A 26,408-nucleotide genomic window follows, 5' to 3' on the forward strand; every position below is an offset into this window, starting at 1 on the left:
AAGTCATGAAACCATTAAACTCTTGGAAAAAAACATAGGCAAAAACCTCTTAGACATAAACATGAGTGACCTCTTCTTGAACATATCTCCCGGGCAAGGAAAACAACAGCAAAAATGAGCAAGTGTGACTACATTAAGCTGAAAAGCTTCTGTACAGCAAAAGACACCATCAATAGAACAAAAAGGAACCCTACAGTATGGGAGAATATATTTGAAAATGACAGATCTGATAAAGGCTTGACATCTAGAATATATAAAGAGCTCACACACCTCAACAAACAAAAAACAAATTACCCAATTAAAAAATGGGCAGAGGAACTGAACAGACAGTTCTCTAAAAAAGAAATACAGATGGCGAAGAGACACATGAAAAGATGCTCCACATCGCTAATTATCAGAGAAATGCAAATTAAAACTACAATGAGGTATCACCTCACACCAGTAAGGATAGCTGCCATCCAAAAGACAAACAACAACAAATGTTGGTGAGGCTGTGGAGAAAGGGGAACCCTCCTACACTGCTGGTGGGAATGTAAATTAGTTCAACCATGTGGAAAGCAGTTTGGAGGTTCATCAAAATGCTCAAAATAGACCTACCATTTGACCCAGGAATTCCACTCCTAGGAATTTACCCTAAGAACACAGCAATCAAGTTTGAGAAAGACAGATGCACCCCTATGTTTATCGCAGCACTATTTACAATAGCCAAGAATTGGAAGCAACCTAAATGTCCATCGGTAGATGAATGGATAAAGAAGATGTGGTACATATACACAATGGAATACTACTCAGCCATAAGAAGTGGAAAAATCCTACCATTTGCAGCAACATGGATGGAGCTGGAGAGTATTATGCTCAGTGAAATAAGCCAAGCGGAGAAAGAGAAATATCAAATGATTTCACTCATCTGAGGAGTATAAGAACAAAGGAAAAACTGAAGGAACAAAACAGCAGCGGAATTACAGAACCCAAAAATGGACTAACAGGTACCATAGGGAAAGGAACTGGGGAGGATGGGTGGGCAGGGAGGGATAAGGGCGGGGGATAAGAATGGGGTATTAAGATTAGCATGCATGGGGGGAGAGGGAGAAAGGGGAGGGTGGGCTGCACAACACAGAGAGGACAAGTAGGGATTCTACAACATTTTGCTAAGCTGATAGACCATAACCGTAATGTGGTTGTTAGGGGGGACCTGATATAGGGGAGAGCATAGTAAACATAGTATTCTTCAGGTAAGTGTAGATTAAAGATTAAAAAAATAAAAAGAAAGAAAGAAGGAAAGAGAAGGGGGATTACTCCTTGATAGGATAAAACTATTGGTAAATCAAAGATCAACGCATGCTTTAAATATCCTTAATGTTGATCACTTAAAGGGTGTCAGATGATCAGCTATGGAGGTACTCTTTTCTGATAATATTCCTTTCTCTTAATAAAAAAAAAAAAAAAACAGTCCCTGTGTGCTGACCTCCAATGAGTTCTGCACAGTGGTATAGAGGGCATGTCAAAGTGTGGGCAAAGGGTCTGTTTGTTTCTATGCAGAAGATCAAGGCCTAGCTTGGATACCCAGAAAATGAACTAAGATACGATATGAGGAGGAGCTTCCGGCATCAGCACTCTCTGGAGGACTCGTGCCAGGGGATGATCATCAAAAAGCCTCCACAGGGATCCGGGCGATGCTGCGGTTGTGGCTGCGTCCACCCCACCATTTCCTGGACTTGCCATTGGAATGAGGAGGGAGATGTCTAGGCTGGCATGTGCATACAGTGAGACAACGAATTTGACCGGATCTGTGCTGTTGGAACTCAACCAGGAGTTGGGAGGGGTGCAAGTTGTAGCACTCCAAAATCTTATGACTATAGACTATCTACAGTTAAAAGAACATATGGGATGTGAACAGATCCCAGAAATGGGCTGCTTTAATTTGTCTGATTTTTCTCAGACTGTTCAAGTACAGTTGGACAATATCCATCATATCATAGACAAATTTTCACAAATGCCTAGGGTGCCTAAATTGTTTTCTTGGCTTCACTGGAGATGGATGGTAATTATAGATTTGCTTTGTTTATGTTACCGTATTCCTATTATGTTAATATGTGTGTACAAATTAGTTAGTAGTTTAAAACCTATACATACTTAAGGTACTCTACAAGAAGATATGTCAAAGAAATAATCAATCCTCCCATGTTTTCTTCCATATGTTACCTCAAAACTTTTCTTCTTCCTTCCTAATTACAACCCTTAAATAGAATTTGTGCCTCATATCGAAGTTACCGAGTATCATAATTCCTCCAGGTGGTAAAGATACCTCGAGACAAGTGCTGGGCATAGAAGCCACAGGGCATAAATCTGCAAAGAAGTAAAAAGCTAACCTTTTCAAACAATATGGCTTCTCTCTCACTTACCAACTTTACATTTCCCTGTATGGCCCCAGAAGATGACTGGTTAGCCAGAGACGGGTAAGATTCCTCAAGGGAGGAACAACCTAAGACAGGCACAGTCGCAGGGGGGCCATCAGGTGAGAAATTGGGGATCAACAGCGGTTTGGCTCAGAACCTCATCCACCCTGCTTTGAGAGAAATCTTCTGCATCCGTGGATGTTTTATTGCCCTTGTCTAGCTTGGATTAACACATAGTCTACAGGCACACACCTGATCATCTACAATTGCTCTCTTACAACACTAAACTATGTTTTCTACCTTTATCTTGCATCTACCTACCACTTCAGCATTTTATTAAAAATAAAAATAATAATAATAATAAAGGGAGAAATGTGGGATCAACATATAAATCAAGTATAAAAATCAAACGAATATTCATATTTGACCTGATTGTTTATAGTTCATAATGCGTCATCAAAACCGAAAGTTTCTGTGATAAATGCCCTTGTACTGTTCACCATGTAAGAATTTATTCACTATGTAAGAATTCGTTCACCATGTAAGAACTTGTTCGTTATGCTTCAGAAGATTGGAGACTGACGAGAATTAGGCTTGAGATGGATTAATGATTGTGCATTGAGCATTGACCCCCTTCTACTGAATTTTATTGTTGTTAACAACCATTTGATCAATAAATATGAGAGATGCCCTCTCAAAAAAAAAATAATAATAATAATAATAATAATACATGACAAAGTTTTTCATTAAGAAATTTCAGAGTTTTTTGCTGCATGGACACATACTACTATTCCAACGTTTGCCCTAAATAAATGTATCCTATAGAATTTTTTTGTGCTTGAAAAGACTTTCATTGGTGAACTAATCATAATTCTTTGTAACAAAAATATGTAATATAAATATAATTGTTTTTAAAAAATAAAAAAAAGTTAACTAAAGATTTCAGACTCCTTCACCTTTCTAAAATTGAAAAATAAATTATAAGAGAAAAAATGTTATATTTTAGTCATATTTTAAAATTATGAGAAATCCTCTTGCTCTTTGCATTATGCAATCTCACCACATAAAGGGTTAAGAAGTTTTGTAAAATTACTCTATTAACATTAAAAATAATTATGCTAGTGTATATAGACATATGGGCACATTGTAAAGAGTTATGAATAGTTCCAAATGATTGCAAACCCTAACACTTCTGAAAGTATAGAGCTTACAGATAGTATAATCACATATTTGTTTCACAAATTCAGAAATACTAGCACTTTTTGTTATTCCTTCCGTCTCAAGGGAATTTATTTAGGATAAACAAACAAATGTGTGCTTTACTCTGTACACCTTTCATGGGATTATTATGTAAGAAAAACATTTCTTCACACATAATATCCCATGGTGTTCTTTCTACCCTTTCCTTTAGGAAAAGATGTCAGTAACTAACAAAGCTTCAAGTAAAAGGGAAAATTTGTATGTGTATATATATACCTTAATTAATTCTTAAGTTAGTGTATTCCATATACTGGAGTACTTAAATATAGTGACATTGAATACTCAAAAATTACCATTCCTACTTAATTAATTCAGCTTAGTTTATCTCCATTTAACAAAATTATTCCATTCAACCACTCAGAAAGTTTGGATATCCTGGATATTTTAACTCAGGGACAGACCCAGTATTGCCTTTAGACATGAACAAGTTATGGCTTCTGCTCTTGGCCCTGCACTTCAGAGGATGCATGCCTCTAAAAGCCTTCCTCAAAACTTCTAAGCTGTCCTTTGCCCGGGTCAGTCCAGCACAAGCAGTGCCATCTAAACCATCCTAAACCAGACTGTGGCCCACATAAGCCTACTGCTCATTTCTCTGCTTGGAGCATTCTCTGAATCTCTTTCCAATGCACAGCTCAACCAGATAACCCAAGGAGCTCTGGGATTCACATAACCTAAGTAGACTTCACAGATCTCTATGGTTAAGTCTAGGTCTGGAAGACAGCCTAGCAAGAGACTTGCTCCAGCTGCTCAGCAGGGTATTTCTTCTGCAGGATCTCATAAAACTGAGCTACCATAATGGTGAAGACACATGGACTTGGGTGACTTTCTCTCACAGTAGACATAAGGTGAGTACAGGGTTCTGGGCTGCTGATGGACCACTGCTAATCCTGTGATTGAGTCACACATGTAGACTTATGTATCAGCTCTTCCCATGCTCCAACTGTAGTGCCACTCCTGTTCTACAGCACACAGTGAGGGTTAGTGGCATTGACTTTTACCATATATGCCCTTGGTGCTGACACCAGGGAGATTACTCCACACTTTTAGCAGCCTTTGTACTATATGTCAGGTACTATATTCCAAGAAAACTTTATAGAGATTCTTGTTCACAACAGCAATCTTTCTAAATGGTCCTCTCTTTTCTTATCAATATGGTAACGTTATAGTCTCCTGGGTCAATCTTAAGCTATGCCAAACAGGGATGGATATTCCTTGAACTAATGGCACTACTCTTGCTCTGTCCATGGGTCTCTTGCCTATCTTGACCACAGGAGGCAGTACATGGAAGGCAAAGGTATAGCTAACACTAAATGATTACCTTCCAGAAATGTAGTTAATGCAATTATAATATCCAGAAGAACACATGGTTGAAAGATTGACATGTATCATCATCATCAATGGAACACAAGAACCATGTCTGAGAGAGTTTCTGGAAGCCAGGTTCATGGGCAGCACAATAGATGGTGATGTATCATAAATACTGATATAATCAGGATTACATGAATGGTATTAGGGAACTAACAACAGAGGCAAAAAGACCTACATTGTTCCAATACAAATAGTTTGCAAAGAGTCATAGTGTGGTGAGATGAAATAGCATTGTTAAGTTTTTTCATCATGGTATGGTAGGAGACACTCAATTGAAAATAAAAAAACAAGCAAACAAAAAGATGGTTCTTGGACACTATGAAGAAATTTCTTGTATACTGATTGGATAATAAACAAATGTGTAAGTAATTCTCTACCTATAATCCTAAACCATCATCAGTAAGTCACTGTACCACACAAGGGCCTATAAATTTTGCAACACACTTTTTCACTGATATTGTTCATACAGATATTGCCAACACAACTAGGGAATGCCCTGGACTGGCCAGCCCTATTGGAATTTGAGAGCTATTACTATCTAATTTAAAATGCTTTATCAAGAAAAAAGAAAAAATAAGATCATAAGGCTGGAAAGAGTAGAAAGAGACAGAACAAAGCTAAATGTATAAAAAGGAAATAATTTTTAAGACAAACCTTACAAATTCAGAGTCTATATTTTATGTGGTTTATTATGATTGAAATTATTCTATCAATACCTTTTAAAAAAAATGTTCCTCTGTGTTTGTATTGTATGTTTGTTGGTTTGTATATCTATGGCCTTTCATATAAAGAGCACATGTCTTAAAAACAATATCCTGTACACCAGAGTGTGACTGGTGTCAGACTAGTCCTCTGGTCAAAAATAACTATAAAACTTTATAAAAGACATACAGCAATGATTTTCAGAAGACAACAGGCAGGGGAATACTCGGTATGCTGAACCATCACCCTGCCTCTCTTCCTGGGGACACTTCCCAGACTGACCTACCAGCCCATGCTTGGCTCCAACAATATGTTAAATTTTTAGCTGGCTGTTCTCAGCTTGTCTGGTAATACTACTTCTTCCCACCACACAACACACAAGCCCCTCTGTCTGTGCTATCACTTCATGAAGGGGCCACTTCTGCCTTGTATGCTATGTCACTGAGCTGCCCTGCTTCTTCAGCTCTTTGGTAGTTTCAAGAAATTATGATTGTATAGTTTATCCAGCCATATATAGTTGTTAGAATGAACAAGGCACCCTTTCCAGTTTTATATATACTAGGCAGAAGCAGAAATCTCTTTCACTTGATTTTCCACAAAGGTGCCAAAGTAATTAAATTGGGAAAGCAAAGTCTCTTCAGCAAATGGTTCTGGGATAACTGAATATTCATATGGAAAAAAGTAAGCCTCAGCCACTATGTCACATGATATAGAAAACTCATTTGAGATAGATTATAAACCTAAATGTAAAAGCTAAAGCTGTAAATCTCCTTGAGGAAAATAGAGAATAGCTTCATAGTTTAGGGTGAAACACTGATTTCTTAGACTGGACCAGAAAGCAGAGTCAAAAAAGTTTTAAATGCCAACTCACACTTCATTAAGGTTAAAAATTCATGCTCATCAAAAGACACCATGAAAAAAAATGGACAGGCAAATCACAGCTGAGAGACATTTTTCACTGGGAGAATTTTCACCAGGAGAAAAGAAATAAAACTGCAAAGGCTTATGTTCATGATATATAAGTAACTCCTATAACTCAGCAATAAAAAAAACACAACATCACCTCAATAAAAAGTGGTGAAAAAAAACTTGGATACTTAACACAGAAGAAATAGGATGACCAGTAAACACACGACAAGGTGCTCATTGGTCTCCAGGGAAATACACATGGAAAACACAGCGTGTTATTAATCCATAGCATCCAATATGCTGAGTAGTAAAGAAACTGATCACAACAAATACTGGCAAAGAGGTAGTGACACTGGAGCTCATGTAAACTCTTGAAAGGTGTATAAAATGGTACAAAAATCTTGCAAAAGGCTAGATGTTTCTTAAAAAGTTAAACATAAGTCTGTATTTCTACTCCCCAGTACTTCCCAAGAGAAATAAAAACATCAGCCTTCAGAAAAACAAACAAGAATGTTTAGAGCAGGTTTTTTCATAATTGCTAAAAATGAAATAATAGTCACTACCATGAACCAATGAAATAAAAATGAACCAACTGGGATATATTAGTGAAATACTACTCAGCAACAAAGAGGGAAAAACCACTTACACTATACAATAAGATAGATGAATCTCACAAACATTTTTCTCTGCCAAATAAGCTGAAGGGGCCACTTCTGCCTTGTAAATTAGTGTACATACTTTATGATTTCATCATTACTGAGACAAGTAAGAAAATTTGAATATAGTGTATGGATTAGACAGTTTTGTTTCAATACTAACTTTGAAAGTATAATGTGATTTGGAAGAAAACACCCTTTTTTAAGGAAATACACACTGAAATATTTAGAAATATTGAAGGACTATATTCCAGTATACTCTCAAAAGTTTAAGAAAAATGGTATGTGTGGGGGAAGGTGGTGCTAGAGCATAAAAGAGAAACTGACAAACAATCAGGCAAATGGAGAAAAATGTGAACAGTTGGAAACCGCATAACAGGTATACAAAATTCCTTCCTATTCTTGCAACTATTCCATAAAATGAAGAAACACCAAAATGTTAAAGTTCCTAGAATTATTAGCAAGCTCTGTTTTATAGAATTAAAATAAATAAATTCCCTTTTAAGCAAAGTATTGTTTAATTACTCAGGGGTATTCCATGAGGCAAAGTATCTCACCCTCAAATTTTGACTAAGATATTCATGAATCATACCGTTTATTATCTAGTAGCAAAATGGATACTCTAGATGTTCAGTGAAGGTTGTCTTCCATATTAGGTGAAAGAATGTCATAATAATTCTTTAAACTACTGTTCTTATGACTTCTGCTGAGCCTTGAGACTAACTAATGATAGTAGCGAAGTTAGCCAAAGGTAAAGCACTAGTGACTTGCTGAGATGTTTAGATTTCATAATGAAGGAAATAGGGAGTCACTGAAGGGTTTTAAGATTTTATCAAGTTCGCAGTAACAGTTCATAAAGTTACTTTGACGGATTGGAGGACTGCAAATTATTGGCCAAAAAAGGAGCTTAGAATGTGTTGCCAAAATCTAGGAGTGAGAAAAAAGACTTAGACTAAAGTAGAGAAAATATGGATAGTGACTATATCTGAAATACATATCTAAAAGATATGATATGTCTCACTATATCTGAGTGATACTAAAGCTGTAGAACAGAAAGATGTGCCACTGATTCAGGGTGGTGGTAAGGCAGAGGGGTAAGGAAAGTGCATTTCTGTAAGATGGGGAATAAGAGTAAGAACAGATTCAAGATGATTAGCTCTGCTACTGATTTACTCAGCTTTAGTTCTCCATGCAATGGCCAGCTTGAGATGATAAACAAGAATCTAGAGAGATAAACACTACCTCTCTCTGAGATAGAGATAGTCCTTAGGAAGGCATCCGTGCCTAGAGTTATCCCTTTGCTGTGACATACTGGCCAAATAACTCTTTAGATATAAACTATTTTGAGCCTACATAAAATTAATTATTAAATGTCATGTGTATCTCAATATTTCATTAAGTCTCTATCCAAATAATAGATTAAAAATCATTAATGAGAAATGTAAAACAGATGAACCACTAGAAACAATAAATACTCATTCCAGTTTCTTTGAAATAAATTACCTTATATTTTCTTTGATATGTTCTTTCCTGAATGTTAATATCGCTGGTTGTTAAATGAGAAAAATGTCTGCAAGCCAATTTTCAAGGGGCTGATGCTCTAATTGTCCAAATTACATTACATTTCTTGACAAGCTCTCTGTTAACAGTGTATGTTATGTAGAGTTTTTGCCAAATGTGAAGAACTCTTTAAAGATTTTCTTGGACCTGTCCAAGAAGCAGAGGAAGGATAATATAATCCTAGCTGATTCAAGATTCTTGATGGTATTAAATTTTTCTAGCCAAAATAAGTACAAATTCCTAACATATGAGCACTACAAGGCTTCAGCAAAGCCTTTCTGATAAAAATGTTAATAAAAGCCAAGATGTAAACTGGGAGAAAAGGCAGTTATTCAACCAACCTATCATCAGAGAATAACCTTTAAGTACATGCATGTGGGCATGTATGTAAATACAAACACCAGTAGAACTTGGGAGAAAAGTAATATAGAAAGAAACAGAGAATTTAGCCAATGTTTCAGAATTGTTCTCAACAACTTACTGACAGGATCAAAATAGAATCCTCCAAATAAGTGGAACAGCCTTTTGTCTCTTGTGTTAGCCATTTAGGTAGACCTTACAGCTGTGTTTTTTGGATTTAACTTCTGGCAATAAACAAAACAAAACATAAAACACTTCTGGTTCGCAGGAACTTTGGCCTGGCATAATCCTCTTCATACAGTAATTTTTACACTATTTAAAACAATTGTAACTGTTCTGGCAACATTAAACATGGAAATATAAACTTACTATGGATAAAACAATACTCTTTAAAAGTACATTTTCTGATTTGCTACATTTTTTTTAACTTCATTTAGGAATTAAGACTATGCTGGAAAAAATGGCATAACTATTGGCAATCTGAATATATTGTAAATGTCCTTATAGTCCACAATTAAGACATTTTAACAATAATATGCCCTATTAACAGTGGCCAATAGCTTAGCTGGACTTCTGGTAGTAGAAAGGAATTCTGAATGTTTCCTACTAGTCTTTAAAGATTGAAAACCATGGCCTTAGTGGATTATTTAGAGAAATAAATGTCCCTTTATTAAATTTAACTGAACATCCAAGAAATCACTACACCAAGGAGAGCAATCTGAGATTTCCTTATTGACATTTTACAATGCCTTACTACATAACTAGAGCTGAGAAAATAATAGATTACACCATATGTTCTTATCTAGTTCATGCCTCCAAAGACCTAGAGAATGGGCATGGTTTTATAAATCTAAACAAATTAAATAAATGTTTAACACTTGTACCTCTGTTACCTTTCAGAAAAGAAAAGAATTACTGCCAGGGGAGCCACAGAACTAAGAGACCCTGTAAACAAAAGAACAGAAGGCTGCCTGCATCTTCACACCAAATTAACAGAACACAAGACAAGCTACAATAGATTATTCAGTTTAGCAAAACAGACAATTAAGTTATTGCAGTTTCCCTGGATGGATGGCATATAAAAATATCTGTAAACTTCATCTTATTTTATTAATGGAAAAATATGACAAAAAAGCATATTCAAAATTCCCAAGAAATTGAATATATTTTTAAGAACAAGATACAAAAATCTTGAATATTCCTCTCTAATCCCATTTCAGTTTCTGCTCAAACCCACAAAACTAAATGCTCATGTTTCTTCTCTCTGAAATCATCTAACTATACACCAGTGTATGTGTCTGAACCCTGGCTGCATGTCTCACACTTCTGGGAATCATAATTTCATTCCTCCAAAACTCCACCAGTTCATTTTGTTTTTTAACTTTCTCACATACAGAATCAGCTAGGTTTTCTAATTTACATACCATGAGAAATCAATACAAAATTATAAGCATAGGTTTTTTTGCCTATTTACTGGCTAATCATGTTTTTCTCCTACTTCCTCTGAGGAATTTGTATACTAAATAGATTATAATCCTTTCAAGTTATCATCCCCAAGTTGGAACCAATAGTGCATTGACCCAATTATGTTTATTTATTATTTGAATTCCATATAGTCAAGTGATATGATTTACTTCTGGCCACCCATTGTGAGTCATTTAGGGAATCCCATCTAACTCTTTTGTTATCGATCACAGACCTTAAAAGAGGTTTATTTCCAGTGCTAGTCACACCAGTGTGCACTTAACCATTTCAGTGTTCATAATGTTTACCCGAAATTATTTTACAGCCCAAAGAAAATATTGCAGGAAAGAAACAGAAATTTCCACTTTAAGGGTAATAACATGCTTTTGGATACTTAACAGTTCTATGATTTAATTTAACCATTGAGTTCAAGTCAAAGATTCAGAAAACTCTGATTCAAGAATTTTAAGCTATACCACTCATTAAAGTTTTAGTCATTCAATTCATTCAACAGATATATAAAGCAGCTATTATACCAAGCCTGTGGGCTGGTTGCTTTCATACATTATCTACAACCCTCAATTCTCTCCTTTCAGTGGCAGAGTATAGTGCATGTCAATACACAATATCCCGAGAGGAAGTTAAAACTGTTGTCCAATCCCAAAACAGAAGCAGTTGGAGAGGAGGGAAATAAGAGCAAGAAGCCAAATTCTCTCATCTCTCCATAAATTCATAAAATGTTCTCTCACCTTAAAAAGAAAATATTCAAGCCAGAACATAAGTGTGGAAGAACTGTAATTCAATTTCTTTAGAACTCCCTTATGGACAGGTACCCGTACAGGCCCACAGATACCCGTACGGCGCACAGGTAACCATACAGGTGCACAGGTACCCGTACAAGCACACAGGTACCCATACAGATGCAGGGGCCCTCCTCTTTCCTCTACCAGAAAACTCACTGATGGGTGTGCCAGAGCAAACTGGTACTGTTAATGGGTTACAGCTGTGATAAGATTTTGATCTTCTCATTCCTTGGGTCAACTAGCTGTGGCATGGTGGAGGATGCCCACAGTTAGCTGCCTCTATAAATATAAATTTTTATGAATGCCTTGACTCATAAAAGCACTGACTGGAAGTGCTGTATACCTAGCTGTCTCCATCTTCCTGAGCCAGTGAAAACAGACTCTGACTGATCTCATGTTCTTCAAAATTATTTTCTATTGGCATAAACGTCATTCTCTGTGTCCTTTGGGGCTTTAAATAGTCATTGTAAAGCTAAAAATTAAATCTAGTCATCTGCTTTTATGATGCCATGATTGTTGCTGACTGAATGACAAAAAGCTTTCAAGAAACTACCAGAACCATATACAGGTTGATTAGTGTATCACAATATCTTATCTTTATGCAGTGTCTTCCTCAAGAATCAATGGCAATTAAAAATTAACTGAAGTATTTTCAAACTGCCATCAGCAAAACAAAACAAACAGATGGCTGGGAACAAGGATGATTTATGGAATAGAGACACATCCAAGGACAAGAAAAATAACTGAGCCTTTTGTGGGACTAGAACCAAGGTTACCCCCTCCACTCTCTTGTGTCACTAGGTCTTCTTTCTAGATTTCAGATGCCTTCCTCCCTCACTCTTCTCTTATGCACAAGGTATTTTCTTAATCAATTTCATATTTTGAAAAGTCAATTTTGTACCTCTTCTCTCCTCAGATCTCTAATACCCTTTCCCACATATCACTCTCAACTTACCTTGTATTCACTGAAAAGCAGAAGTAATCCGAAAAGCACTTACATATTCCCCTTCCCATCATAGCTACCAATGATCTCTGTCTGTCCCCGTACACTCTGACTTCATTCTCATTACAATGGATAAATTGTTCCCAGTCTGTGGCCAACTCCTTTATTAGTGGACTAGATCACTTCCCCCACACACTGCTCAAAGACATCTGTTCTATAACTATAACTTCCTTCTTTTATCTTTTTTCCATTCTCTACTAGACAATTTTATAGTCATACACAACAGTCAAGTAATAGTATATTAAAATACCCAGTTAAAAAAAAACTCTCTTGATCTATAATCCTTTTATAATTTGAACCCTATTTCTCCATTCTTTTTTCAAAACTTCACTGTGGCAGCTGTCCATATCCTGTGTCGTTGCTTCCTTGCTTCTTATTCACTCTAGAGTTCACCTCACACATCTTCTTGTCCTCATTAATCTAATAAAACTGCTTTGTCAATCACTCTGCTCAACTCTAGACAGACTTCCTGGCATTTACTCGAAGTATTCACTCCCATGTCTAATAGGCATCCTAAATTTAACATGACCAAAGCCAAACTCTTGATTTCGTTGCCACTTTAACCACCAACCAACTTGCTTCTTCCCACGTGTTTCCATTTACTTAAATGGCAGCACATTCGCCTAGTGAATTCACCCAGTTAATCTGCTCTTTATCTAGTATCTCATCTCCAAACCAATAGCAAGTCTTTTCAGCTTTACTTTCACAATATAAAATCTAACCATCAGCACATTCAACACTACTACCTTCTTCTCAACCAATGTGACACCTTGGTTGGTTTCCCTGTTGCCATTTTTTGTCTGAGAATGACCCTTTGACAATATAAATCACTCCCTTTCTTAAAACCCTTACAAAGGTTTAACAGTATCATTAGAAAAAATTCTGTAGTCCTTATGTTGACCCTCCAATCCCAAAGGATTTAACTTCTGACTATATTTTGTCATATCTCTTACCATCATCTCCCTTGTTCTCTGTACTCCAGCCAAGCTGGTCTTCAGGTTTTGAGCTTTTGTGCTTGCAGTTTTCCCTGCCTGGACTGTTATTACTCTACAACTATTCACATGATTTGCTCATCACTTCATCCAAATCTCTGATCAAATGGTACCCGCTCAGAGCAGCAGTCCCTGAATACCCTACTTAAAATAATGCTGCTGTCATCTCACCTTGCTTTTTCTTCATGACACTAATTTTTTTCTTAACATTATTTATGTAATAACTTAAAAAATCCATACATCCAATAAATGTAAGCATAAGAACATGCTTTATTGACTGACATATGTATTCTTGTCACCTAAGAGATAGAAGGTGGACAATCATTACTTGCCTGTTGAAAAATTCACAGAAAACAGACAACCTAATGCCACCACTTCAAATGTTAACACACATTCAAGTCTCCATGTCACAATTCCATATTTCCAGGGCAAAGAAGTAATCGGCCAAATTTATCCTGGTCCTATCAGTTATACATCCCATCAGCCATGGTAAAAGGGTAGCAATACAGGCTCCACTGTATATACAGGGCTATGGGAGGATAATTTCAGAAAAAAATACAATGTGAGTAGGGAGGAAAATTAAATAACGTATCTCCACTTTCATCTATTCAACAAATATTTATTGAGTACTGACAGTGTACCAAGAATTCTAGAAAGCAAGAAACAGAAGGAATTTAGCAAACAAAAACCTTTCTCTTATAAATTTTTCAGTGAAGGGAGCTCCTAGTATATGTGGCACTCTAACCTATATCATGGATAAAAGAATCAGAGTAAATAAAATTAAGTTACTGTTGTGCTGCATGCTGCAAATATTTATATGTATTAATTATAACAGGAATACTTAAAGAATTCTTATACCATGCCTTCATGAAGTGAATACTGAATCATTTTCACAGTGGCCTTGGTTATAATTTTATAGATGCATTCTTACTGAAAATGTTTGTTTCTACATGTTATATACTCACAATTTATAAATATACAGATTTATTTTAAAAAGAATATAGTTTTTTTCAATATGTAGTGTACATGCATTTGCCTCTTCCTCATAACCACTACTACAATATAACCACTACTACATCTATTTACTCTCTGATCTTCAGCATGTTGCTCAGCCTCTCAACTTTATTTTCTTACCTATAAAATGAACAGGTTGGATTAGATGTTCAGAAAGCCTTTTCATGAGCTTTATAGATTTTTCAATTCAATATGAAAACCAACGGAGACAGATCACTCCATTCTATGAAATATGCACACGTCATCTACCATTCTCATTTTATGAGTAAGTCCCACTGACTCCAAGACTGTGCTGTTAAGAGGGCATAATTGCGGACAGCAAATGGATAACCACAGAAGTGTTTTCTATAAGTGTTGTCAAACCAAAATGAAAGGTGTCAAAATCCCCTTAAATCTGCAGACATGGGTTAAATTTTTCCCTTGTATGCAGTGTTTGTGTTTTGTTTGGATAGCTCAGTAGGTTGACCTTGGCTTTGAAAACTTTAGGACTTTCTAGTTTACTGTAGTCCATAACTCCCCATTATTCTACAGCAGTTGTTCTCGAACTTGAGCATAAATCAGAATCACCTGTAGGGCTTGTTAAACAAACATACTGCTCGCCTATCTGAAGTTTTTGATCTGCAAGGTCCTAAGTGGGGTACAAGAATTTGTATTACTTAAGAGTTCCCTGGTTGATACTGATACTGGTCCCAGGATTACATTTTGACAAACACTGCTTTATACTACTTCTGCATTATATTACTTGCCAAGCCTCTAAGACACCTAAATTCATTACCCATCATAGAATATATGCCAAAACTATTTACTATAATTCTAAGACATTTTCATCTCTTAATGAGAAGACAGTGAAAAAGAATTGAAATGGTCTTGGCAATCACCACCTAGTCTGGGCTGTGGTTAACAAACATGGTGTTCTTTAAGATAGGCTGACCAGGACTTGTGTATGACCATCTTAAGAGGACCACAGGGTCAAACCACACACCGAGAGTCTAATGTGAAGTTTCTCCCAATAGAAATAGGAATTCTCACAGTCTTGGAGAAATATTATATATTAGAATGCAAAAAATTGTGGTTATCTTCAGATCTACATAGCGAGTTCATCTTCAAGGAGTGATAAAATCAGTAGTACCGATAATCTTCTATGTTAGTATATACATATGTGTGTGTATATATATATGTTTGTCACTCTAGTGGGCAAATATTTATATATATAGACACATTATTTTTTCTTATTTCTTTTCCTTTTGTTCATTATCTTGCCTAAAGTATCATTACTGATTCTTCTCTCCCCAGAATCTACCTGTTTTTCAAGACTCTACAATGTATTACTTCCTGACTTGGAGTCTGAGCGAATCTCATCTGCAGTAGTGATACAAAGCTGTATTATAGGTATGACATGAGAGCCTAACCACTATCCAGATCAATTATTTGTTTGGAATGTAATATCATTTCAAAAGAGAAAAGGTATCTGACAGATAAAGCAAACAATTGCCTGGGAATTAATTAATTAATGTGGCCATAAGTCCTATAACTTTTTTCTCTATGTCCTATATTTCTCGTAAGTCCTATATTTATATAAAACATGTTTATTCAAAGAAATTGATAAGTGAAAATATCAAAGCAATATTAAATATCCAAACAGAATTATGCTAATTATGATATTATTGATAAATATCTAAATTCCATACAGGTTAAGTGGATCTTTCCTTCAGAAAGGTCTTTCATAGCACATCATTTAGTTGACTTATTGCTAAATCATTAGAAATAATCAGCATTACATTATAGGGATTTAAATTATTAAAGATCTTTACCTGAAGAAGCTAGCAAATTTTTTTTTATCTTAGTTAGTTCACAAATAACTTTGTTGATTTTGTTTGTTTTGTTTTTCCATTGGTCTTAGGGCACAGGATTATGGACGGAGCTGAGATTTGGTGCCTTTGTGGAAAGACTGTGGGATGGGCAGGGAAGGAGCCACCACCCTAGAGAGCATGGAGGAGAGGTAATTCGTGAAGACACACATTCACCGAGGAAACTTTGCCCTTTCTGCTGCCTTTACCTAGAACATTTTCACACCGTCCCTTCTTTGCATGGTTAACATCCATACATTCTTTTTCTCTCAGTTCAATCGTTACAGACCCTAATTAGTTCAAATCTCCAAGTATCACCTTTCAGAGCACCACTAAACTGTTCTTTATTGCACTTATCCCTGTTCTATATTATATAATTAATGACTCTTTGACCCCAAAGAGTGAGCTTCCTACAGGCAATAGTGTATTTTTGTCCCAGAATAGTATATTTTGTTCCACAACATATTCCTGGTATAGTAACACCATGCTTGACATCTGTAGGTATTAAATCTATCTATCTATCCATCTATATATATAGTACATGTGTATATGTATTAAATGGATGAATATATGAAAATATCTTTACTCTTGTTCTACCATTTGGATTGAAATTTCCAAAACTATAATTTACATACACAAATGAAATAAGGACTTTGTCCACTTGTTCCCAGCTAAAATGTAAAATATTATTGAAAGGCCTTTCCTATTTATATAGGCAACTTATTAGGTCCTACAGATACAGGTAGCTCATTAGATTAGATCTGCTTTGAATAATAGATGAAAGAGTATGGCAGTGCCCACCAAAACACTGACTGTGGCATGCACTGAGAGCTCAAGAGGGCAGCATGGACGGGGCAGGGCAACACTGACCATCCAATTTGGTAGCGTGAGCTCTGAACTAACCGAGAGCACTGCTGGCCCTAGAGCCTTGTTTGAGCCCAGTTAGCGGGATCTGAGTATTAAAGACTAATGTAATAGCTTAAAAAGGAAAATGAATGTGATAGGACTTTTGACTCCCATTATAAAATCCTTAGCTATGTATATCATAGCCACTTACCCAGATAAAGAAGCAGCTAAGAAGTCCATGATTTCCTTCTTCAACAAACAATAGGAGAGCTTGGTCTTGAGAAGTTTTGGAAGGATTGCTGGATCCCACCTTGTGGTCTGCATAAGAATAAATATTGCATAATCTTGATTAGTTTTCTAATTCTACACATATCAACATTTATTTTAATATCATGGTATAATGCCTTTAGGGGGTCAGATACCTAAAGAGCTATGTTTACATATAATGTAAAAAAGCCTATATTTTCAACTTTTTAACTATAAAAAAATCTGTTTAAATACCCAAATGTTTCCTTATTTATGAGTTTTAATGGTGAGTGTTCAGAAAAGTTAGAAAAAATCAGACTATATTACTTGCTATATTTAAAATATAACATTTTATTTTGTGTTGTAGTATTTAAAAATAACAAAAAATAAGTGAACTTACCCATAATTCTATGTTTAGCATACTTCTTGTATGATTGCTTTAGTGTACTAAGTTAACAGAAGATGATAAGACACTACCAGAAATAAAGCCCTCTTAACAAACAAATAATGATTTTTATTTCAGTGACGATAATGTTCAATCACACCTTGGTTTAACCTGTTTAAGACTTTACTTCTGCTAATTTGGCTTTCCTAGTTTTAAAAATTTTTGTTTCAAATAGGAATTTAAATCAGACAGATTTTCAGAGAAATACAGGCTGGGTTCCTTAAACCTATTTGAAAACATTTGTACATCCAGACACTCTCACTAGCCTCAGCTCCTGCGGGCTGCATACCCAAGAAATATCTTGAATCTTTCTTAACTGTCTTTTTTTTTTTTATTAAGGTATCATTGATACACACTCTTACAACGGTTTCATGAGAAAAGCAATGTGGTTACTACATTCACCCTTATTATCGAGTCCCCCCATGCCCCAATGCAGTTACTGTCCATCAGTGTAGTAAGGTACCACAAAATCCCTATTTGTCCTCTCTGTGCTACACTGTCTTCCCTGTGACCCCACACACACCATTTTCTTAACTGTCTTTTGAAAAGTCAGTAGTGCTGAGCAGCATGCTCAGCAACAGTGCTCTCCCTTGCTGCTTCCAAGTCGGACACGCTGAGCTCCAGACTCCTCTTAGAAGCCCCCAAAGCAGGGCTGCAAGAGCAGACTGGAGCTTGCTTCAAAGCCTGACACATCTACAGATGAGACCATAACCCTAACCAGATAAAATTGCCTTCTGTTGTTTCCTTTGTTTACACAGCTTCTCTGGAGGCATGGAAGATGCTGTTGAATGGAATACTGAAGAATAACTGCAATTATTCTGGAAGGTTTATCTTTGTGAATATTTTAATAGCATGAACAGACTTGTGAAATAATCTCTTTCATTAAGTGAATAAATATCAAACATTTCTATCCAGTTTTATAATTCTAAGTTCACCAATATATTTTTGTAAACATTTCACATATCACCAACTGGATAAACTTATCCTGATAAGGTAATCCCCCCAAACCTCCAAACTCATCCAGCTTAAAGCTAGTGTTAGCTTTAAGACCAGGAAGAAATCTGAGAGTAAGAAAATTGATTTTTCAGATATTGATGGAAGCCTTGAGAGGTTAGCTAAGAAGCCCTTAGCAGCATGATTAAGACTCCCTTCAGAGCCTTTCTTTACACACATGGTATTCTCTGTGAAGAAGTTTCAGCCTAACATTACTACTTAAATAACTGCTGTATGTTAATACCACTAAAGTGCATTATGTAAATAATTAAATAGTGACACTGTCATTCAAATAATCAGTAGCATATAAATGTATTTTAAAATTACACAATCCTCCATAGAAATCATCCTTTGATAAGCACAAACAAAAAAATTTCACATTCATTAATAAGAGCAAATATAAAACATATTATTCAACACTTGTAAAAAGTAAAAAGCACAGGTATTCTTCTGATTGCAAAAGTAAACATTAAAGAATATTTTAAAGTGTGAAAACACTAAGAAGGAAATAAATGTCCTTAATAATTTTACCCTCAATGATAATCTGTAAGAACATATTTGTATGTAGTCTTCCAGGATTCTTCCGGTATATACATACACATTTTAATTTTTCTTTTTGTATCAAAGTATAGTTGATACAAAATATTATATTGGTTTCAAGTATTCAACACAGTAGTTCCATGATTACCCACATTATTCAATCCTCGCCCCAACTAGTACAGTTACTATCTATCAACATAGGAAGATGTTACAGAATCATGGGCTATATTCTCCATGCTGTGCTACCATCCCATGACCAACTTATATTATGACTGAGAATTTTTGTGCCCCTTTATCCTCCTAAACCTTCCCATCCACTCACCCCAACCCTTCCCTCAGGGTAACCACCAGTCACTTCTCAGTGTCTATGAGTCTACTTCTATTTTGTTCATTTTGTTTTATTTTTAGATTCCACAAATAAGTGAAATTATATGGTATTTGTCTTTCTCCACCTGGCTTATTTTACTTAGCGTAATATCCCCTAGGTCCATCCATGTTGCTGCAAATTTTCTTTTGCAGGATTTCTGTTTTTCTAGCTGAATAATATTTGTTGAGTATATGTACCACATCTTTATCCATTCCTGTATTGATAATAACTTAGGCTGCTCCCATAACTTGGCTATCGTAACTAACGTAGCAATAAACATAGAGGTACATATATCTTTTCAAATCAGGCATTTCATTTGGGTAAATTCCTATAAGTGGGATTACTAGGTCATATGGTATTTCCATTTTTAGTTTTTTAAGGAATCTCCATACTGCTTTCCACAGAGGCTGTACCAATTGACATTTCCCCCAACAGTGTAGGAGTGTTCCCTCTTCTCCACATCCTTTCCGTCACTTGTTATTTCTTATCTCTTGGCCATTCTTACTGGTGTAAGGTGATATCTCATTGTGGTTTTGATTTGCATTTCCCTGATCATTAGCAATACAGAGCATCTTTTCTTGTGCCTGTTGGTCTTTTGTATTTCTTCTTTGGAGAAGTGTCTGTTCAGGTCCTCCACCCACTTATTAATCAGGTTATTTGTTTTTTTGATGTTGAGGCATATGAGTTCTTTATATATTCTGGATGTTAATCAATTACTAGATAAATCATTTATGAATATATTCTCCTATATATTTTTTGTTCTGTTGATGGTGTCCTTTGCTGTATAGAAGTATACTTTGTTTTCCTTGCCTGGGGAGATGTGTCCAGCCAGTAAAAAAATTGCTCTTGCATATATTCAAGAGATTTTTTGCCTATGTTTTATTCTAAGAGTTTTACAAGTTTATATTTCAAGTTTACTTTTGTGTATCGAGTTAGACAGTAATCCAGTTTCATTCTCTCCTCATTCCAAAAGAAAGATAATGATTCAGGATCAGGACAGTGGTAGGAATTGTGAAGAAAAGGGGAAAATGAAAGGGATTTTATATATAGATTTATAAATGTATACTGAAAAATTAGCATGGGGGAAGGAGCATAGATAGGGAGTGATGGAAGTAAAAGGAAGAGAGAAACCAAGGTTTGTAAGGGATCTAGGTTGACAGTTACTTTGTCAGTTTTTATGGTTCATATGCATCTAAGCCAATTATTTTTATTCTGTGTGAAGGGTATTTCATGTACTCAAAAATATTCCAAAATATGTTCCAGTAACTCCAGTGATATTAGACATCAGAACCTCAAATAAAACTAGGAAAATACTAAGAACATGTTACAGTTCCTGGGGTGGTAATAATTTCAATCCTCTAATTAGGAATATAGCCTTGGTTATCTTGTTTTAAATGGACCCCATTTATTAGTGTATGCCATTAAATGAATCCTGTTTTAGTCCTGACATTTTACCAAGAAGCTGGATGGAAACTTAGTTAATTGGCTCATCCCACTATGGGTGTATGGCCATCAGTTAGGATATAGGCTCTGAAAGTGCAAGGTCAGCCACACTGCAGGGGTATCTTTCAGCTTACTTCTTATGAAAACTATATATATAATAGATATGTCTCAAAACCATAGCCTCTGGCATGAATTAATTTATCCTTTGTGTTTATTTAATACAAAGTAAAAGTCACCTAACTGGTCAGTGTTTATCTCTTTATTTTGACTGACATATTCAAGAGTCAATAAATAAGACTGACAGAAGAGAGTAGGAAGGCAATACAGCATGGCAAAGTCTATACTTGAACCAAACCAGATTCAAATCCTGGCTCTGTTTCTTATTAGCATCCTGACCATAAATTAATTACTTATTTCTCTATGACTCTCTCTCTCTAAAATAGAGATTATAAAAATAGTAGTAATATTTACTTAGAAGGGTAGATGTGAAATTTAAATAAGAAAATATTTTTAAAAAGAAAAAATTCGAACTAAAAATTGTAAAATACCAATAAACCTAGCATATAGTATATCTTCAATAATGGTTAGCTATTATTATAATTTGTGTAAAATAGTAATTTGCACAGATAATAGTTATGAAGGTAAAAATCATGAGAACTTGAAAACAACATAACAAAAATGTGTCAAAAACATATTAGCATCTTTTTGAAGACATTTCTTTTTCTGAGACACCTTGTCTTCATTTAGGTTAAATACAAAAAGGGCCTCAATTCTCTTCTTCCTGTAACTACATCCTTTGCCCTATCATTCTGCAGTTCCTTCCTTCAAAAGTAGACTTTAACCAAACTAAAGCGGAAGTGACTGTGTGTCAGTTCCAAGCCTAGGCCTCAATAACCTTGCCTACTTTCTCCTGCTGTTCCTTAGAAAAGAACCAGCCCAGGCTGGTTGGTTGGAGTATGACCCCATGGATGAGAGGGCAGATAACCCAGTGGAGATGATCCTAGCCAAGCCAGCCTCCAGCTGAAGTGCAGCTGACCACAGACATAGCCAAAATTGTCTTGAAACCAGCCCATACGAAGCAAAAACACCAAACCATGGACTTGTAAGAAAAAACAAATACATATTGTGTGTCACTAAGGCTTTTACTTGTTTGTTATACAGTATTATTGTGGCAATTGATTACTGGCCATTCTCTCTGTTTATATAAGAAACTAACATATCTTTGGAAAAATGTCTGGTTTGTGAATAAAGATTTTAAAACCATGAAAGGAAAGAAAAAGACAAAATATAATAATTTAAGTTACCATTTGAGCATTAAGTACCAGGTAGTGTGCTAAATATTTGTATGCATGTACATATACACACATATATAATTTAATTTAATTCTTATGAGAAGCCTGTGAGGAAACTGATGAGAAGAAACCGAAGCTAAGGTGATTCAAGTAATGTATCCACACTTTCACTGTGATTTCTGCTCAGGTCTGTCAAGTACACAAAGGTGTACTTGAACCCTCTGTGATACGGTCTTCCAGTATAGGTTTATTCATAACTCACAAAGCCAGTGCATTTGTACAGTACACCTTGATTAATACATAGTTTTATCAATGACTTAGAGGGGCAATTTCTAGAGTAATCATGAGTTATTACCCCAAACTAGTTTGGTCTCCATACTTAAAACCAGAAATCAAAATCAGTAATCTAGGTAAGTGCAAAAAGGCAAAACACTTCCTAGGAATGGGATATCCTTTATATATATAGTTAGCAAAGTAGTAAGAAATTCTAAAGAATTTCAAAGTCCATATACAATCTGAGCACAGTTGAGAGCTGATCTAATCAGCAGGCTGAGCAAAACAGGACAAACTAGGTGAAGGAATATTTTATTCTTCTGCTTTCAGAGCCTTCAGAGAGCAATCTCTCTGTTCTAATAAAAGGGCCTGAATACATAAGATAATTTTGTGGAAATTATTAGAAGAGAAGCAAACAATGTAAATAGTTTAAAAGAGACTGCACTTTCTTTGGAAAAGATTATCTTGAAATTTTATGGACACGGGAATATTATTGTACAGCAATCCTGGGAGAATTAGGGTACCCAATTTAAAGAAAAATTGTCATTGGCTTTACTGAATGTAATGTCCTCATGCTGTTCATTCCCCAAAGGAAAGGAAAAGTCTGTGTTTCTGTTACAGAGGCTGCCAGTCATGCAGCAGTGAACATGAGCCACCATATGAGTCACTCTTCTTTCAGCTCTAATCTCTTTTCACAGTGACAAATGAATCACAAAAATCAATCTCAACTCTGACTCTGAAAAATCTTCTGTGGGTTTTATTTGAAGAGAGTGAAGACAGGTGACCTAAAATTTCACATTAGGAAACTGACAAAATGAGTGTGAGCCTAAGCTGGGCCCCAGATGTGCACTGAAAGGGTTTCAGAGCTGTTTGGCATGTTGGAGAGAGCTCAGGCTCTGGAGATAGAACGGATTAGCTCACATCCTATCCGATGGCCTATTAGCTGTGCAAGTGGGCAAATTAGTCAACTTCTGCAGGACTTAGCTTCCTCATTTATCAATGTACATAGTAGGACTGTGGTAAGTATTAGCAACTTCAGGCTTTCTATTTTTACATTCTAATAGAAACACTGATCAGAAACCAAAGTAAGAACTAATCAATCCCACAATCATCTTATACTATATTACTTAGTGCTATAAAATCATTTTGCTATTTTCTGCAAGAATATGTTTATTCCATCTTCCTAATAAATGGCTATTTCCAAAAAGCACTGCTTTCTATTTCTTTTTTTTAATGTACCCTTCAGTTTGGAATACTCAGGACATTCTGTCCACAGAAGGAATTCAATAAATGTGGAGAATAACTATCAAGCTATATAAGAGTGAGATGTTGCTGATCTATGTACTTAAATGGATTTGTAAGGCATTCCAGAAATCATACCAAAAACAAAACAAAATAAAACATGTACCAATGCTACTTCTGCTCATTAGTGAAATTTTATATTATCTCCATGTCCCTTTCTCCTGAATCAGTGCCTCATGGACAGTGTTAAGGCATACAGTTTGTTTCCCAGCCATTACCAGGAACTAGTAAGGTAATACTAAATACCTGCATGGAACTTCTGCTGAATACTCTGGTCTACTACTTATTAGACACAATTACTGTCAGGTTAAGAAACCTCATAGTAGTTGCTGAGCTCCTGTTGCAACTCATTAGAAAATTCTGGAGCCAGAAGCAGTAAAGAAGGAAAAAGGTTTATTAAGGTTCATTTTTATGCTAAACAAAAGTTACATTACTAGTACACATTAAGGCATTTCAACTTATACTAAATTAGCTACCTTTTAAAAGACACTGACCGATATTTAATGACATTAAATGAAAGCAGTGGTTGAAGGAATCCTTGCTCTGTTACAGAACTTCTGATGAATGGCTGTGTATTGTTGTAAATAAAATATAAAATACAATGTGAAGGTGCCCCCAAGCTGGATTTCAATGGACTATTGTTAAATGTAAATAATTATAAATATAGAAACTACTGTTTTGTGGTTAGTCCCACAGAATCATCAGAATTTTCAGCTTTGGCTTTGGTTTCCTTCATTCCATTTTTTCAGTCTTAGCACAGGAGCAGTTGTGTGTACATATGTGTGTGTTGTAGGGGTGGGGGGTGGTTATACAACTTCCACATAATTTCAAATCCGTTATGTAACTTTAGATTAATAATCACTGATTAGCGCCTTTTTATACCCTTTTTATACTTCTTATAACTTGAAAAGGACTAAAAGTGGAAATGAGAAAAAAATTACACTAAGTAAAATATTTTTAAGCCCTCCCCCTCCAAATGCAAAACTAATCTTTCATTTTAAGATGCAAGGATTAAAGATAAGGTGAACATACCGTTGGGGACTTCCTTGTCAAGCCCTGGGAATTATTTTTATTGTAATACTTTGACAGTATTTGTCTGAATTTCCTAAAATTCAGCTTAGTTTATTAATATAGCACCATCTTCTGGCAAAAATTAGGAAAGGCAATTGGTTTCATACCAAGAATGTGTTGAAATCATTTAAAGAATTTAATGAAAAATTTATCCATTGTAACAAATGTCTAGACTTTTCCAAAAAGTTTAAAGTTACTGTCAAATTGTTACAACATTGTATAAATTCAACTAAGCCAAATTATAGGATAAAGTTATATATAATATATGCCTATATACCATTAGATATAAATATATTTTATATGTAACATAAAGTACATGCATATATAAAACAGTACTAGAATCATAAAAATAATAGGGTTATTCCACTGTATAACAGGTTTCAAGAAGACATTCTATATATAAGACCTAAAATTCTACACCTATATATAATCCAAAACATAGAAACTAGCCAGCATTTATAAGAAAAGTGAAATCAAAAACGGACTGCTTTTCCAAATATACCCTATGAAAAATCAAAATGGAAGCAAAAAACTGAAGAAAATTTCTCAACATGTATGAAAGAAAAAATACAAGGGCCAATAACTCTATAAAATATAACCATTATTATAATCATCATCAGTGATAAGTGCTAACCTCCATAATGAATTAATAGTTGTAATAAGTCAATAAGAAAAAGATAGCAACCACAATACAAAAATTAGATCAATAAAATTTTCAAAGTGAGGAAATAAAAATTGAACAAAGAATAAGTTTAATTAATAAACCAAAAAGTACTTTTACCCTCATATATAATGAGCTATAAGGTAAAAACTACAAAACATCAGTTTTTTTAGCTAAAATTTGAAAAAAAAAAAAAAGGACTGTTAATTCATTAGTTTAGAAGTATTAATTTATCCCATATTTCTGAAGTTATCTGACTATATGCATCAAAAGTTTTTTGTTTTAATGTGTATATTATTAGGAAACAGGCATGTGAGAAACATGTAAAAAAGAAAACTTCAAAGTTTTAGTTTTATTTGGTTTGTTTGTATTATACATTGGGAATCTTTGGAAACAATCTAGATGTCTTAAGATATAAACTGCAAAGGCTTTATGTGATAGAATGATGCTATTGACAGAATGATGTTCACAATACATTATTCAGAAGAAAATTTAATGAAAATAAAATGAACAAAGTAACATTTACATTATAATCCCATGAAAAATGATGGGTGAATGATATATACTTGTTATTCACAAGTCATCTCTGAGTATT

Source organism: Manis javanica, chromosome 6, assembly GCF_040802235.1.
Source record: "Manis javanica isolate MJ-LG chromosome 6, MJ_LKY, whole genome shotgun sequence".
NCBI classification, from domain to species: Eukaryota; Metazoa; Chordata; class Mammalia; order Pholidota; family Manidae; genus Manis; species Manis javanica.